Source organism: Protobothrops mucrosquamatus, unplaced genomic scaffold (assembly GCF_001527695.2).
Source record: "Protobothrops mucrosquamatus isolate PMUCROS unplaced genomic scaffold, P.Mucros_1.0 scaffold3629, whole genome shotgun sequence".
NCBI lineage: Eukaryota > Metazoa > Chordata > Lepidosauria > Squamata > Viperidae > Protobothrops > Protobothrops mucrosquamatus.
The window spans coordinates 39,525-58,965 of record NW_015389591.1 but is presented as its reverse complement, the minus strand read 5'-3'; the positions used below and the strand labels follow the sequence as shown (position 1 = coordinate 58,965).

At 34.3% G+C, this 19,441-nt stretch overlaps 1 protein-coding gene across 1 annotated transcript in view; it reads right to left on the bottom strand.

The window, feature by feature from the left end:
* Positions 1-19,212, bottom strand: part of LOC107297979 (signal-induced proliferation-associated 1-like protein 1) — a gene marked incomplete at its 3' end in the record, with an annotated part of 49,262 nt that extends 30,050 nt beyond the window's left edge. The window contains exon 1 of the mRNA XM_015827344.1: positions 19,109-19,212. The remainder of the gene's footprint in view (positions 1-19,108) is intronic.
* Between the last annotated feature and the right edge of the window lie 229 nt (positions 19,213-19,441).

Below are 19,441 nucleotides of genomic sequence, written 5' to 3'. Positions count from 1 at the left end.
GCTGCCCGAGGTAGGAGTTGAGTTCCCGAGTCGTCCCTTGTGGACGATGTAGGTGAGAACTCCTCCGGAGCCTCGGGATTCTCCGCGATCCAGGACGTCTTCGCTATAAGCGAAGCTAGAAGCTGCCGTCACCGCTGCGACCTAAAGATAACTGTGAGTTCCGTATAAGCAGACGAACCGACCCTGGAAGTCTGTCTTTAATTTTTGGACTATACTCTAACTTGGACAATATATTCTTCTCGTATTTGAGTTGGAATGTGGAAAAGTGAACTTAAAATGGCGCTGATTTGATACTTTTCAGCAAGAAGTGAAAGTGATTTCCGGTTTGAACTTTTGTTATTTCTAACTGGCGCATTACATGCTTTGGCTGAACTTTTTATAAGACTTTTTAACAAATTGGATTATATTGCAAACATGGCTTCGAAAAAGACTGCGCCCTCGATTGTAAAATACACATCTTCGATGGTCCAGACACCTCAGTCAACTTCAAAAACTTCCCACTCGTCACACCCTCCATCTTCTTCGTCCCCACCGCCTTCTGGTAAAGAAATGCAGGACTTGATGGCCGCAACTATTAAGCAAATGACTGAGATGTTTCAAGAAATGGATGTTAAAATGCAAAATAGATTTGACCAATTATCACAGCAACAACTGGATTTATCACAGAAGCAAGATGATTTGGTACAGAAGCAAGATGATTATTGTTCTAATGTGGCAATTGCCTTTAAAGGTCTGGCGGATTATGTCGATGCAATAGCAGAAAGGGTGGAGCAGAATGAGCAAAAAGCAGAAGGAAGTGACCAGAGACTTGAACTTGTAGAGGAGGGTCTGGAAAACGTTAGGAGTGATGTGTTGATCGCCCAATTTCGGGATATGGAATTTGCAATTCGGATTCGTGGGTTAGCTGAGGACCCAAAGGAGAACTTAAGACAAGTAATTGCAGATGCACTTGGGGATGCTTTATCGTGTGGTCAGGAAATTTATCTTGAAATAGAGCGTGTGTTTAGGGTAAACTCATGGATTGCAAAGCAAAAGAATTTACCTAGAGACATTGTGATATATTTTACAAGAAAGTCTAGACGTAATGAAATAATGCAGCTCTTTTACCAACAGAGATTTAAAATTTTGAATCAAGATATTATTCTTTTAAAGGAAATTCCAGCAAAAATACTTAGAGCGCGCAGAGATTATGCCTTTTTGACACAGGAGTTGAAGCTCAGACAAATAAATTTTAGATGGGATATACCCGTGGGCATAATTGTAACAATATCTGGCAAACGCTACAGGCTTAATTCGATTAGCAAGGCTAAAGACTTTATGGCGTCCGTTTTACAATCAGAACGCCCACCTACACCTCAGAGGGCTGATGTGCCTGAGCAGATGATTGTGGATTTTTCTTCTGCCTCTGTTCAAGATCTAGAGGAAAGCTCAAAAGCTAATGGAAAGGAACAAAGAATCACACGCGCAGCTCATAGACGCAAAGAAAAGGAAAGACAGATGACAGCTCGACCACCAGCTGATAGCCCTCCAGCTGATTGTCAAATACCGGCTATTTCCCAGCCAGTAGGCGGCGCTCGTCCTAAGGTCTTTGTGAAATCATATGCGGCTAGTCTCGTCAGTGGAATAAATCCTCCTAATGTGTAAGTTAACATCATGGAATGTAGGGGGACTTAATGTTCCCCACAAAAGACGCAAGATTTTTCATTACTTAAGACATTTTAATAATGACATTATATGCTTACAAGAGACTCATATTGTGGCTAAAGATCAAAAACTATTATTGAACTCTAAGTTTGGAGAGCTGTTTGCTGCACCTGCCTTAAAAAAGAGAGCCGGGATTGCAATGTATATTAAAAGTCATCTTTCACCTGTTTTAAAAGAAGCTGATAAAGAAGGAAGATACTTATTTGTGGAAATAAATTTAAATGGAAGAAAGTGTTTAATAATAGGGGTTTATGCACCCAATCAACTTGTAGTTCAAAAGCAATTTTATAGACATTTACATCAGAAAATTGTGGCGATGGATTATAATTCTTTGATTGTTATGGGAGACTGGAATGGGGTTCTGGATACGTTAAAAGATAAAAAAACAACTTCTAAGGATGTAACCCTTTCCAGATTACCTAAATCCTTTTTTGCTATGAAAGATGACTTAGAATTAATGGATGCCTGGAGGTCACAACACATCAATGAACGTGATTTTACTTTTTTCTCTCACAGACACGACTCTTTTTCAAGGATTGACTTTGTTTTGATATCGACTGACTTACTTACAGATTGTAATAAAACTAAAATTTTTCCTAGAACCTTGTCTGATCATAGTATGGTCTGGATGGAGATTGGTCAAAAAATAAAGAGGAAATCCTGGAGAATAAATGAAAATTTGTTTAACTATGAGGATAAGGTTAAGGCTTTGAAGGAATNAAGATTTTGAAGGTTGGCTAGATGGAATAAGAAAGAGCTAAGGATTACAATTAAAGGAGAAGAGAACCATTACTGCAACAGAACAATGCTATTTGACTATAGAAGAAATTAAGGCAGTCTGGGAACAACATATTCAGAAATTATGTACAAGAGTGTCAGATATTATAACAGAACAGATACAAAGACAATAAGTTTTATTAAACAAAACAGAGCCTGATTTGAATGTGGATTTGGGTGGGGTTTTTTTTTTTGTTTTTTTTAAATGCCAGTTTATAAAAGTGATATGGAAATATATGCTGTGGATCTGAAAATACACTTTAAAATGCAAGAATGCAAGAAGTGACATGGAAAAAGATTTACAAATGAAACCAGCTGATGACTTAATTATTAAAGGGATTATACAAATAATAAATCAGAAGAGTGAATTGGAAAATCTTATTTTGAATCTACAAAAGGAATATGTTAAACTAATGAAGCTATTCCAGAGAAGAGACAAAAAGAAAATGACAAGAAATCAACTTGTGAGACATTACTTGACAAGATTAATGATCAGGAAAAGCAAAGAGAAGGAATTTCAAGTGGACTCAGGGTTAATTTATTTGTTGTAGTTTCTGATAGCTATTAAGAGGTTTTCTTTTAGAGCAGGACTGAATGATGACATTTTAAAGATCTGTTATAAGTGGGGAAGAGATTATTTTGTTCTATTTCTTAAGAGAAAACGATAAATTAATTACAAATTAAATTTATTTTAAGGTTAAAGATATGTATGTTACTCTTTTTGGTAGCTCTTAATAGACTTTTGCTAATTAGTTTTTTATAATTTGATTATTGATAAGGGAGATTTTTTTTACTGAAATACTAGAGAGGGTATTAAGTTACTGAAATTGTTTATGCAAGGAGGAGATGTCATCTTTTATACATTTTTTATTTACTTCTATCTCTTTGTACTTTTTTATTTTCTCTTCTTTTTATATTTTCCTTAGTTTATATTAGACTTTTATTTTTATCCATGTATATACAGTCTAATGAACCTGTTATAAAAACACTAGCAGTGAATGGGATTTCTTTTGTGTCTTGCATTACTGTTATATTAAAACTGCTTTCTGGTTACCTTCTGAATACAATTCAACAGTTTATCCCACACTGTACCAGCAACATTTGTTGGAATCTATAAAAGTTATTGGCACCTTTGTAGATTCCCAAAAAGATCCATTTGAGAATTAAAAACTATTTAACTCTCTCCATAGTGGGGGGCCAAAGTAATTTACACAAGTTTGAACAAGCTCTCTCTCCTTACCACAACTTAGAAGGGGACTCAAAATGTATTTGCCAGACTTTTAATGCCAGTTGTTTCTCTGCAGTGAAGAATGTAATTTGTGCTCTTCCCCAGTTTCTATCCTAGAACTGGGGCTTTTTAACGTATTTATATATGATTATATGATGGTATATGATATATGATCTGGAGTTGTGTATGACTTGCAGAGTAGTCAAATTTGCTGATGACCGTAACATTTTTCAGAGGGTTAAAAATAATAAAGGACTACAATGAGCTCCAAAAAGGTTTCTGCATATTAAGGGAATGGGTATCAAAATGGAAGGTATCATTCAATGTGAGCATATTAAAGTGATGCATACTGACAAAAATATTCCTAAGTACTGATACAAAAACAATGAGCTCAGAACTAGCTGTGAGTAAAAATAGTAATGATGAACAATTCAATTAAGACGCCAAAACAGGGTGCACTTACTGCACACACAAAAAAGAGCACTTTAGGGATAATAAGAAACAATACTGAAAGTAGAGATATCAATATAATAATTCCCTTATATAAATAAATGATGCAACTGCATCTGGAATAGTGCATGCACCTCACAAAAAGTAAAGTGGAGCTAAAAGAGGCTTTGAGGGAGGCACTTAAGATAATCAAGAAGCAGCTTCCCTAAGAAGAAAAGTTGTGGCATTTGGGGCTTTTTAGTGTAGACAGGAGGCAAAGGAAATGGGACATAATTGAAGTCTACAAATGTAGGCATGGCAGGGATGAAGTGGACAAAATGAAGGTTATTTTTGGGAGTAATTGGCAAAACATACATAGGAATGGTGTTTCTGCTGATTACAGTAGTGCAGGATTTGGGGTAGTTATTAGTTATTGTTTGTGCAGAGATTTTATTTTGACTGAATCAATCACATGCTTCATTGCAATCTGTTACTGGAAGAAATAGTCTTTTTTTCCCCCTCTGATGCAGTCATAGACCTCTCACTACCAAGTCTGAATTTTTATATATTTCCTGGTGATTGGATTGTATCTTATTCCGTATTGCACTTATAACAATACATATGATTGTCAACAATCCTGTTGCAATTATAATCTTTTAAAAAACTTATTGTAACCAATAAATATAGCAACAGATTTCATATATATAGAAAAGGTGAGGTTTTCATTTCTACCTTGGTGGGATCCAAACCTATTGATAGAGTAAGTGATTAGAATCTAAGAAACAAAACATTGTTTTAGGTAGCCAGGATATTAAATCTGGTTTAGAATTATGATCAAATGTGGACAGACCAGAGAATAAGCTATATACGCTCCACAAATCCAAGTAGAGCATCCTGAACCTGAAAGGTGAAATTGTGATCTAATGAGTTAGCAACGTAAATCAGAAGAAGGGGAGATATTTTGACTTATTTAATGACTGAGCAAGATATACAAATATATCCAGGGGTTCAAAGTAATGCAGAAGGAAGTGTAAATAGAACAAACTCTGAATTAATTGCAAGACATCTATTATGTTGCTAAAACAATTAGTGGTGTGCTATTCATTCTGGGCAAGAGAATATAAACTCTTACAGGGTACCACACTGGAGCCAAATAATGACTAAAGAACAGCATTTAAAAGCCAGCCTATCTAACAGCTAGAACAATAATGTAATACTTAATTACCGTAACTGTACATATCTATAGACAACTACTTGGCAGATTTACAAGTCTTTGCTTAATGAAGATTTTGAACAAAGAAGATTGCATAACTCAAATCTTTGCAGTGTTCTCCAGTAATCATATGTATCTGCAATAGAAAATCAAGCAAAACTGAAAACCAAGTTTTGTTTTCATTAAATACACTAATACAATTCAGGTGAAACCCAATACACTGTTATACAGTATTCTAAATCTCCCCTAGAAGGTCTCCCAATCCTCTAGAACAGGGGTAGTCAACCTTGGCTCTTTTATGACTCGTGGACTTCAACTCCCAGAATTCCTGAGCCAGCTAAGCTGGCTCAAGAATTCTGGGAATTGAAGTCCACGAGTCATAAAAGAGCCAAGGTTGACTACCCCTGCTCTAGAACATGGGGGCAGAGGGCAGTAAGGAAAGAGATATTGTTCCTCCCTATTCTATTGAAGCTAATGTATTTCCATGAGGACCTAATTGCATACTATATTTAGTGCACATATAAGTACAAAATATATTGCCTTCATAAGCATGAAGTAACTTGAAGGTCACAAGAATAAAAGAACTTTAAGAGCAAACATTCTGCATTAATACTAAACTGACTCGTAAAACATACCGAGACTCACTTGCTGAGAATAGAGACAACCTGTTCAAAACAATAAGATTGGAGCTAATTTAAAATCTAACATCCAATATTTCAATTCAGTAAAATATACCATTTTTAAAACAAAAAAACCTTCCATTTTATTTTCTAAGTACTAAAATAATATAATTATTTTGTTTATTTGTAAGATCCATATTCAGATTTCATAACCCTCATGATGCTTATAATTCTCCATTCAATTTTAGCTATGCAGTAATCCTGTAAGGTAGACATGAGTGTGTATTTGATCTCCCTGCTTCTAGTTCAAAATCCTAATCACTATACCACATTTTTTGGATTCACACTTTTTATCACATGGCAGATACAATGACTTCAATAAAGAATACACTCATGCCTGATGGGGCAGATGATACGAACGTCAATAATTGCATGTGGCTATCTGATATCACCTAAGCTCCAGTATTAGTAATCATTGGAAGACCTGAAAGATCAGGTTTGGGACAGACTGTCTTTAACAAAAGTATCTATGTAGTTGCTAAGAATTAATAAGATTTGATGGAAAATAATAAATTAAAACAGAAAATAATATAACGGTTGCTTTCAGATGACTCGATTTTGCTTCTAGCTCTTCCTCCTTTCAAGTGCTTTATTACAGAAATAGCCATGTACAGGTTTAAGCTTACAATATATGCAGAACATTCCAATACAATTAGCTACAGAATCTTCTAATATATAAAATCTTGCAGAAACTATGAGGTTGTAAGTGCCCATCACCTCTCAGAGCAACATTCTATATGAATATGATGATAATACTGCCCTTACGGGTTAAGGACTACCATGATAACTACATATGAATCACTCTAAATATATGGAATGAGCTATATATTTATTTGTATCTAAGTATTCCTTTTATATAAAAAAATTATATGCAACAGTATAAAACACTGTGCAAAAATAAAGTTGAGTTGACTCTGAAGTAATGTGATAAAGAGAAAAATGCAGCTGTAGTTGCTGTGTCAGCACAGCAAAATTAGTTATTAAAGATCCCTTAGTCTTATTGCTTGATGCTATTACAATATCCTCCAAACTCCTTTTAAAGGAATTAACACAGCACTTCATCTGGTGTAGCATCTCACTTACCCAGACAGGGTAACTGAAGAAATTCAATTAAACCTCAAAGAAATCTGTGGTTAATGCTCTGTATCAAACAATAATTTTTAATCACATTATGGAAATAGATCTTGTCTTGTGATTATATATGCTTTAGTCTGATGAAAATGTTAAACTACAATTCCGCAGAGACTGGAAATTTTCATATTTATATGATATACATTGAGAAAAAATAATTTTAAGACATAGTATAAAGTTTGTTTTGTCAAGATGCAAATGTTAAAATCAACAACTGTTTGCAATAGATTTTTGACCTTTCTCAAAATATGTGTAATGAAATTATGTACAATCTTGAAAAACAGAATTATGGCATTATTCTACAATGAATGATCTGTGGATTAAAATGAAAGTAGTCAACCTTCTAACATTGGCCGAATTTTACACATGCATTTGAGCCTGCAGCTTACCTAATCTTGTTGTCTGGAATAAACAAATAGTATTATTTATCTCTCCTGCAATCATTTATATAGGTATGAAGGAAAGAAACAAAGGAGAAGATTATAAGCCTGTCATTATTATTTTATTTATTTTAAACTAGTGGGGTTTGTACATTCTGTTTTAGGCACCTTTATAATATTAAAAGAAGTCCTTCTCTTGCATTTGTACAGCTTAGATTATAAGGAAATATTATACATTTGGCTTTCTAAATCATTCTAATATTAAGCTACATCCCATTGAACACTTGATGAGGTGTCAGTTTTATATGTGACATGGATTTTAAAAAAGCTATCACTTTTATTTTACTTTTCTTGTTTTGAGGGCTCAGGACTTAGGGATCACATGCCAATTAAATGAAATATGTATTATATGTACATCTATCAAATATCATTAATCTGAGGTATATTTCTAATAATAAGCCTTTAATATAGGTTAAAAGTGCAATAAAAATTATACAAATAACAGCATTACTTCAGCCAGTTATTTTAATCCAATATACAGTAAAGATTTTGTTTTGATTGTATTAGAAAACATTTCTTCTTTTCCTATTGGCTCTTGGATCAAATATTTGTCCTACAATTGCATTTCAAAATACAGCAAGCTTACGTGCAACTATGCTTCCATTTCATGACACATTAAATATCTGTACAGTAAATAATAAATATTTCTATATAGCTGTTTTGTTTTGGGTTCTTTTGTAATGGCTGACAATAATTGCTACAGTTTTCTAAAAGTGTTAATATTGTAATACACAAGGGAAGGCTGTTACAAAATTCATTATTAAATGTATCACCTTCCTATTTGAAAATGTTATTGTTTCAGCAATTCTTGCTCCTTTTATAAAATTCAAACTTTAAAAAAACACAATTGATATCTATACATTTTTAAAGCATATATAATAAAGAAATTAATTTAAATACAGGCAGTTCTTGACTTATGATCAAAATTGAGCCCAAAAGGCAACTGGACTTTCTTGTTTTTCTTTGATGATGTTTCACTTCTCATCCAAGAAGCTTCTTCAACTCTGACTGGATGGTAGGGAATGGAAGGATTTATATTCCTTGCAGACAGCTGATCATTTGTATTCTTTTAGAGAGTCATTGAGGCCACTTGGAAGTTTATCTATGTCCTCAAGGTCATCTGAGTAGTGCAGATGGGTGTGGAGTGTTCTTGGAACTGCTGAAAGGACTGTGTTGTAGACTGGAGATAGATGATGTCGTATCCCCCCCCCCCTGTTGAGAGAAGGCTGTTCAATTTTGACATAGATGGCCTCTTTGACCCCTCTTTCAAACCAGCAGTCCTCTCTGTCCAAAATGTGGACTTTACTGTTTTCAAAAGAGTGGTCTTTGTCTTTTAAATGCAGATGGACTGCTGAATCTTGTCCTGATGGGTTTGTTCTCCTATGTTGTGCCAAGCGTTTATGAAGTAGTTGTTTTCAAAGTCTTCACAGAAAAATAAGAAAGTATAGTTACCTCTTGAAAAAGCACCTTTGGGACAATCAAGACCTGGATGACTGAGAATCTTCATAGACAATTGAGCCCCAAACTTCTGTTGTTAAGTGAAATATTTGTTAGGTGAGTTTTGCCCCATTTTACAACCTTTCTTACCTCAGTTATTAAGTAAATCATTGCAGTTGATAAGTCAATTACCCGGTTGTTAAGTGAATCTGGCTTCCCCATTGACTTTGCTTGTCAAAAGTTCACAAAAGGTGATCACATGACCTTGGGACTCAGCAACGGTCATAAATACGAACCAGTTGCCAAGCATCTGAATTTTGATCATGTGATCATAGGGATGCTGCAAAGGTCGTTAACTGTGAAAAACTGTCATAAGCCACTTCTTTCAGTGTCGTTGTAACTTTGAATGGTCACTAAATAAACTGTTGTAAGTCGAGGATTACCTGTAGACATATAATTTACTAACTTATAGTTCAAAATATTTCTTGGCTCAATCATTTTCTAAAAAAATTTGCATACAAAAGTCACATTTCAGAGGAAATTTATTAGAAGAGGTGTACAGAATGCATAAGTTCCATATCTTTTAATATTTAATAAATATGACACTGGTTAGAACACCCTATCAATCTTCTGTTCCCCCAGGAAAAATAATAAACTGCTCATTAGAACTTGGCAGAGAATGTTCTTCCTCATCCTGGAAGGGGAAAAATGGGTTTTCATTTTACAGAAATTTGCCCTTAATTATTTGTTAAATTTGCTGTTCATGTATTTGCTGTTTCTCGTTAACACAGTTTCAAAGGCTTTACCTTTGAGTCAGCATTTTGTGTCTGTAGATAGAAAAGTCCATATGAAATATATCCCCTAGGACTATCAGTGCCACACAATTAAATGTATATTATTGTTTTTACACAGAAGGTTTCAATACAGATTTGGAGAGGCAGCTATGAAGATGTTCTTCTTCACATTTAAAACTTGGTTGTGTTAATAGATATTGGGCTTTTATGCATTTTTATGCTTTCGTGAGCCTTTGCTTTAGAAACCACCATAGAAAGAGAAAGAGAAATGGGAAACAGTGCTATAGTTAAAACAAATACTCTTGATCAAACACAAGGCTTCCTTTCAAATAGAAGTGTTCAGCACTATACCCTAAAATATTTAATTTTCTGTTTTGTTCAAAGACTCAGAAGTGAACAACAAAATAGCAGATGGGATAAGTACTAACAGATTCACATAAATGATATTTTGCAGATTAATGAATCAATTGGAATGTACTGAAACCCAGATGGCTTTTAATCTACTAGAAATATCCATCAGTCAACTTAGTGCTATTTTAAAATGTAGAAGAGAAAATAAAAATGTCACAAGCCTCAGATCTAGGAGCAACTGAGAATCCTAAATTGACAAATATATTTTAAATGTGATGGGTTGCACTCCTCTGATTTCCTTTTGATTTAATGCTCACTTTCATTTGTAATACAGATAGATATTTATCTCAAAAACTAAATAAATTAATATTGCTCTAAGGGATACAGTACATATAAATTATTTTGATTACAGGAAATGGTATCTTAACAAAACTAGTGATCTAAAATGGAATTAATATTCAATTTTCAAAGTTACATCTATTCCAATAGCTTTACTTTTATACATGTACACACTACACATATAGATTAATTACTGTTAACTAAGAATAATTTCAGAAATAAATCTTTCGAAAGATATTAGATAGGCTTTGGGTTTTCTTCTAACCACACAACAAGAAGCCAGAATAAATAGAAATTATCTTTCATTTCCTCCATGCAACCTCATTTTTACAGTGCTACAACTAATGAAAATTCCACCTCTACTGTTTCATCAAAGATAACTAAGAAAGGTTTTGATTTGCTGGCTTGAAACAGAGCACCAAAGATGAAGATTTTTTTTTTTCTTGATTGGGGAAAATGTATTATTTGTTCATCTATCATCCACATTCTAAGATACTAATCATACTCAAAATGAGAACAAGAAAGGAGAAAGAAAAAAGCAAGGAAATCCTGCCTATCAACTTGAAGGAAGAGGTCCAAATGATCCCTATTTCTGACTATACTTCCAATAATAACTTTGCTTTGTGAGTAGCACTGGTTACCAGATGGCTTCCAGATGAAGTTTCCCTATAAACCATTTCATGGCATAGAGCTTGGCTACCTGAGGGGCTATCTGTCTTTTGTAGTTTCTGTCATCCGGTAACTATTAGATAGGGTTGACATGCTTGAGTTCCATTAATTAAACAGTGTCATCTAAATGGACCCAGGGCCCTTTGTTGCAGTGCTGGTTCTCTGGAATAGCATCCCAACTATTAATGACATAATGATCTGATTTCAACAGATCCTAAAAACTGCCTTCCCCCACCCCCCAAGCTTTGGGGCAGGGTCTCTGAAGTCTCTTTTGGGAATGCTTTTTATTCAGATTGTGTGTTTGTTTAAATGCTCTTTCCTTAAATGCAAGCTTTTTTATCATTTCATTGTACTACTTCCAAGAATTCAAAGGGGAATGGAGGAGGAGTCGGAGTCAGATAATTTTTTCAAACAGTTCAAATCAATGTATAAACTACGTATGAAGCTTTAAGACTATGTAGGCTTTGAGTGTACAGTATTTTTTTCTTATGTGTTAAAAAGAATACAGAACTGATGTTCAGCATATATACAGAAAGTGATGTACAGACAGACATTCCCCCACTGGCAAAGTCCCAAGCCAGTTAACTGCAGCCAGATATACAGACTGAAGCTATTTATCCAGAACTGGCTTAAACCAATTCCTCATTTCCTAGCAGTTGGAGACTGTTTCCTAGAGTCAAATTATTCTTTCGTTTTAGAATAATTTACATGTGAGCTGGACTGTGTTATTTTTTTATATGAACAGATCCAAGCATAACTAAGGGCACATTTCCTTGGGGAAATCCAGAGATCTTGGGGAAATTATTAGGTTGCCATATCAGTATGAAGGATAAAATGCAGTTAATTTTTTTAGAATAAGCTTTATAGTATTTTTGGAAAATGTTTTCCCCATATCTTCATTTGTAAGGTGTAGACATATAAAATGATTATTAGAGCCAATTGGAAGTTAGTATTAAAGCAAGCAATGCTTTCACAAATGTTCCTAACTCAGACCACTTCTGTAAGCAAGACATTTAATCTCTGTAAATATCCCATTTATAGATATTTTTCAAAGATTTTCTGTTTTCACCTCAGTTTCCCGAAACACAATCCAACACTATTAACAAGCTCTTAGCAGAAAACATTTCAAAGAGCTGGAACTCTATCAGAAGAGGAAATAGAGAAAATATCTACATAATCATCTGGATCATATAAATTGTACAGTACCAGGAAGTAGATGAAGGCTATTTGTGCTGATACCCCACAGAAAAGTTCTTTGGTGCTACTTTTCATCAACATCTATTCCTTTAACTCCAAGGTTGCATGAGTCACTAACCAGATGTCTATCAAAATACAATTTTTGTGAAACCATTGTAAAAGATAAAATGCATTTATGTTTTTTTAAATAACATCTTGTACACAAATTCTTTGACGCAACATGTTAGATGAAAACTAAAGCATTGCTAGTATCCAATAACACTTAATCTGCCCAGACAATTCTTTCCAGATGCTAAATTTTCCTACACCGGTGGAAAAGTTATTTTGACTTTTCTGTTTTAAAATGTTGAGCTATTGTTAGTTTCTATAAACAATAAGTTAAATCACACAAAGTAATATCCTTTCACATTTCTTCTAGACCTTTTTTTCCAATATTTCTCCACTTATAAATATCATCTGAATTTCTCTTATCAGTATGATAAACATTTTTATCTTTTTAAGACAGATTTTTTCCCCCGATATATAATATATTGAATGTTGTTGTGGCTTTATAGTGTCCTAACAGTCCTAACATAATTTTTGCAATTATGAGTCATAAAGCACAGGGAGAAGTGATATTTCAGCAGGCATAACTGATGAGGGATTCATTCTTCTCAGGGACAATGAAACTACCTTTTGAGGTATCTAAATTTAAGTTTCATCTGAACTTTATATTGCAAAAGAAAACTCTTAAGGGGATTTTAAAAACAATTCCAGAATGTTTAATTTTATTTCCCAATTTCCCAATCTCAGTCGTATTAAGCAGATACTGATATCTATTTGAAATTAAATAAGTTACCTCCATTCTTATTTAAGCTATATATCTTTTTTTGGGGGGGGGGTTAGACAAACTAATTATTTATTACATTCTGGTTTACCTTCTGCTATCAGTACTGACATGAAAAGTTTCATGCAGTAAATTATTCCATCAATTCAAACTAAGATGGATAACGTATCAAGGACAGATCCTAGAACTAAGGAGATTTTTTTTTTTACAGTAAGAACAACTAATCAATGGAAGGCTTGCCTCCAGAAGTTGTTGGTGCTACATCACTAGAAGTTTTTAAGAGGAGACTGGACAGCCATTTGTCTGGAATAGTATAGGGCAGGGGTAGGCAACCTTGGCTCTTTTATGACTCATGGACTTCAACTCCCAGAATTCCTGAGTCAGCATAGCTGACTCAGGAATTCTGGGAGTTTAAGTCCATGAGGTCATAAAAGAGCCGAGGTTGCTTACCCCTGGTATAGGGTCTCCTGCTTGAGCAGGGGGTTGGACAAGGAGACCTTCAAGGTCCCTTTCAATTTTGTTATTCTGTTATGTCTCTCAAAAGTTTTTCATATTTTCAGAGTACAGTTTTTAAAACACTGCTGATTTTGGTCTGAAATTTAGCCACAGTAATCTTCTATCACATTTTTCATGTATTGAAAAGTGAAAAAAAAATGCTACTTGCAATGGCATTCCCTAAGCAGAATTAAAGTGAACTTTAATTTTCAGCCATTCCTATCTTGCCTTATTTTTTTCAATCCCATCTCCTCTATTTAAATGGGTATTAAATTTATATTTCCCCTTTCATTCAGGAGCTCAAGGTGACAAATATAGCCCACGTATTATTTTTCCCATACTAACAGCCCTGTGAGATAGGTGCATCTAAGAGAGAGTGACATGTACAAAGTTACCCAGTGGGCATCCAACCATGGCTAAGAGTCTCCCCAGTCTTTGTCTAATGCAGTGTTTCTCAACCTTGACAATTTTAAGGCATGGGGACTTCAACTCCCAGAATTCCACAGAATGGCTGGCTGTGGAATTCTGGGAGTTGAAGTCCACATGCCTTAAAATTGTCAAGGTTGAGAAACACTGGTCTAATGCATTAACTACTAACTATTCTATGTGCAATTTGCCTAGGAAGCTGCACAGGGAGGAAAGCATCAATAAACAAGATGTTTTCTACCATTACAATTCCTCTCTTGGATCAGCAGCTTTCCACAAATGGAGGGATGACTAGTTTTATTTAAAAAAAGCAATATAAAATTAAATTAAGCATACTAAATGAGTCCCTTCCACAATGAGATGCACAGCATATAAATTAAATAAATAAATATTACATTATTAAGTATCATGTGTTAATTAGTTAACATTTCAGTGTTAACATTTCCCTTATCTTTTAAACCCTTTTTTTCTACTTACTAAAATTCTGCTTATTTTAAATATTTAAATATTTTACAATTTTTATGAACCCTTTTTCTATGTTGCAAGCCACTGAACAAACCTGGCAATGCTATTTGAGATAATTAGCTCTTGGTATGAAATCAGCAGAAAAATATAAAACTACCTGAATATTTTTTTAATAAAAGAAAAAAACAACCTGACGAATTTTATTAGCAAGGAGACAGTACATAGTAATAGTAACATTCTAATAAAACTGAGAGGAGATTATTATTAATGAACCATTGTATATTTCCTACACTGTTTTGACAACACTATGTTTACTGAATTGTTAACTGAACTGAATTGTTAGTTGCAATCCAATCCACTGTACTGCTTAGGCTAGAACAATGGTTCTCAACCTGTGGTCCGTGGACCCCTGAGGGACAGAAATGTCATCACAGGTGCTCCACAAAGGCTTCAAGAAATGTTATGATTAAATCTTGAGTTAAGTCTTGATGGCCTGTGGTCATGGTCTGTGGCCACAAAAGGTATTTAAAAGGGTTGGTGAATAAAGATCGAGAAGCACTGGGCTACAGGATTAAGCGACCTTTCTTCCTAGCAACAATTCTAGAAGATTCCCAAATATGCTCCAGGATCCTGGGAGACATACTTCTCAATCGGATTTGATGAGTAGAGAAATCCATAGGAACGGAAGCTTAATAAAGTGTGGATTGCTTAATATCCAATTCAATGTACTTTCTTTCATCTTTCATCCTTTGCCTTGCTCTATGTATCATTTATTATACAATATAAACACTGTCTTTCAAATAAGAGCTATCTTATTTTCCTTTTATAATGATTTTAAAGGGAAACTTGTCTATGAAACATTCTTCTCAATTCATCACTAATCTTTGCCAGTATTCCTCACCTCTTTCCTGATATTTTGGGGGTTTTTTTATTCTCCTTTCCTGAGATCTCCATGATCTACTACTATTCTTATATACAGTGCATTCAGAAAATATTCAGACCCCCTTCACTTCTGTCAATTTTGTTATGCTGTTTATTTCAGTTTTTTTTCTTTTTAATAAATTTACAAACATTTCTAAAATTCTGTTTTCATTTTGTCATTATGGGGTACTGAGTGTAGATTAATGAGGAAAAAAATGATTTTCAATAACTGTAAAATCAGGCTGCAGCATAAAAAAATGACAAAAGTGAAGGGGGGTCTTTCTGAATACTTCAGAATACTTTCTGAATGCAGTGTAGGTTTGCTCTATAAACTTCTGCCTTAATATAGGATTACTTTGTACAGAGCCTCAAGAATTACTACGTTTAAAATGTCATGAATACAAAATAATGAAATTATTTTTAAATAATGAAATTATTTCTGAAATATTTCTTTGAATCCCTTTTAAAATATATTATTCATATTGAGTATTATCAGATTACCAGATTCATTTATTCCACTGCTTTGTTACAGTTTACTATTTATTATAACACTCTATTTAGTCCAGGTTTGAATGATGAACATGGAAGACCCTACAGCAGGGGTCCTCAACCTTGGCAACTTTAAGACTTGTGGACTTCAATTCCCAGAATTCCTCAGCCAGCTTTGCTGGCTGAGGAATTCTGGGAGTTGAAGTCCACAAGTCTTAAAGTTGCCAAGGTTGAGGACCCCTGCCCTACAGGCCTTTAGAAAGTCAATCAAGGTCTGGCTTTTTCCTTAAGTATTGTGTCATCATGAGCAGAGTCTTAAACATATATGTTATAATATATTTTACTACGGGTCATTTTATTGTATTAGTTTGGCTTTAATGTTATCCATTGTTTTCCTATAGGTTTTGTGTTTCTTGTTGATTTTTGTATGCTATTCAGGGTTATAATATAAGGTTTCAATATGGCAGCCATAAATAAAGAAATAACCAGCAAAGAAGTTAGATTCCAAATTCTGAACAACCACTATCAATATATATAGGGATGAGAAACAATGGTAATCTTAATCTGACATTTAATGTGTTTTGGTTTTAAATCTGTATCTGTGACAAAAATTATGTTCAGAATAATGTTGATTATGTTTTTAAAATATTTAATTTTGCCTATTTCCTTTTATCCTTTGAGTTAAGAGTCTAGAATTAAACATTATGAATTGAGACTAAAAATTAAAAGAAAAAAGTTACTAGTTTACACAGACATTAGTTTAATAAAGATGCAGGATATTCCAACTTTATCTTAAAATTCTTTTTTACTTTTTCTATAAATATGATCTTTCAATTTGTTTCCCTTTTTAAAAAAAATCAAACGCTTTTATATTTTATTTCCAGAATACAAATAGCAAAGGATTAATGTCTCTGCTCCTGATCTATTAATATTCATCTACTCATTACAGAATATCCTAAATAGTTATGCTATTATTCAGAAGCAAAAACTATTTATAAATAAATTAAGCCTTTTATAGATTTAAACTAGCCCAGATATAACATTTAGTCATTATAAATTTCAGGCTATGTGCACATAAATGTTTATAGGACATTTGACATTGTCAATGCTATCCACTTTTTTCCATGATAATATTAGCTGTAGTCACGATTACTGCCACATAATTTTATATCAGCAGAAGACTAATGACATTTTCATTGTGTATTTTAAATGTAAGGGCCTTTTTTCTGTCACTCTCCTTCTTGCTGTCATTTTTGGAAAGTGCCAGGAAAGGAAAAAATGAAGAGACTAAGTTAAATGCTGATATAATTTGTAATTAATATCTGTATCTCACTTTAATGCACTATTGAAGCCAATCTGCATTTTAATACCTTATTTGAAATGAAATGAAAGTATAATGTATTTATACTTTAGCTACTGTATTTAGCGAAATACTTAAATGCACCATGTGAATAGGGCTTTATTGGACAATGAAAGTTAAGATACAAGTAAAACATGAAAAGTTAATAAACACTACAACTTTTACATTCTGTAGAGCACTGAAAGAAGGACGGCATTCGACATAGAAGAAATGAAACAACTGAGACCCAAATAACAATTCACAATTTGGATATCTTAAGCTATAAATCTAGATATACATTTTAAAAACGCATATACCTGGAACTGGTCCTCTCTTAATTGCTAGGCAAATTTATACTTCAACTTAAACAGGAAGACAATATTTTCTAGGCAAACAAAAGAACAAAAGGAGGCATAGAAAGATGAAAACTTGGTGAGCAGGAAGCAAGACAGGAAGCAAATAGCCTATCAGAAATGCACGGGATGTATTATAAGTTTGGACACCAGCTACAAGCAGAAAGGAAGTTCTGTATTAGCTTTCCTGGTCTAAAGAATGACTTAGAACAAACTAGCACAAAGGGGGGGGGAGTAATTAACCCTTAAACCCACATGGCTAAGGAGGACTGAAGATGTTGCCCAACACACCTTACAGACATGTGGCTAGAGGACGATGAAGTGGTGATTCGTAACTGCTATTTGAAACATATATGAGTGCCAGTGGAAAAGAAAGATCTATTTATTAGTATAGCTTTAGATAGACCTAGTTCTACTCTCATTCAGTACATATTGTTACACACACTAAATTGGGCTGCTTTATAAATGAGAGGCCCCTTACCAATATTTTTCACTAAACCTGTAGGTATTCTCAGGATAAGAACATATTTCCCTTGCACTGAGATCTTACACTGATAACAGAAAAACAAACTGAATGAAAACATGACAAAAGGAAATGAAACCTATGCAGGTGGTTCTTGAGTTACAACAGCAGAAATGACTAAGATTGCTACTGCTGAGTGATGAAGTCAAAAAATACAAAGTCATGTGAGCGCATCACTTAGCACTGGCAATCCAAGCAGCCCTGGCTGATGTCATAATCACAAGACACATGGGTTATTGAGCAGGAAGCAATGGGAGTCCCAAGTAAAGGCTGTGGAGTTACTGTTGGGGGTAGGGGAGGCCCTGGGAAGGCTGGCACAGGCTAGGCTGTACATAGTTGGGGGAGGAGGTGCTGCAGGCATGGATGCATGCAAGTGCAGGGAGGCCTAAGGAAGGAGGGCATTGCGTGCATGTGTACGAGACCAGGGAGGACCAGAAAAGGAAGATGCAGTGCAGTACACAAGAATACAGGGGAGGGACTTTTCAGTCACTGCAGAAATGCAAAATGAGTATGTCATAAATTCTTACTTTGCCCTTATGAGCTACACGTGGCCAAATGTTGCATGAAAAGTAGTATTTATAAATCATCTTAAAACTGGATATGCATTATTATTTATAGTGAACAGGGAAACTAAATGGGCTACATCTTTGGTCTTAAAAAGAAATATAAGAAAAACAAAACTGGATTCCCCAGACACATTTTTATGATTGATTTTAATAAAGACAGAGCACGTAACTTGCTTAAATTAAAAAACAAAACAAAACCTGCCGGCCTACCTGTAAGCTAAAGTTAGTTGAATAATCAATTGTGAATTCATTACATGTCAGCTAAATAGTCTACTCTGAATTTCCCAAAGCCTAGGTATTTAGGCAAGCAACTTACCCCATCCAACAGCAGAGGACATGCAAGATGGTTCCCCCTTTCTCTTCAGTTCTGAACACTGCAGAAAGGAAATGCTGATGCTCAGACAGGCAGGCTTAGCTATTTATGATTCTGAAAGAGAAAGTACAACAACAGATTTTTAGGTTAGGTAACTTACCACCACAATACTGCCCAAATTTTTTGTTGCTAAGCGAGACATTTGTTAAGTAAATTTTGCCCCATTTTATGACCTTTGCTGCCACAGTTGTTAAATGAATTACTGCAGCTATTAAGTTAGTGACATGGTTGTTAAATGAATCTGGCTTCCCCACTGACTTTGTTTGTTAGAAGGTC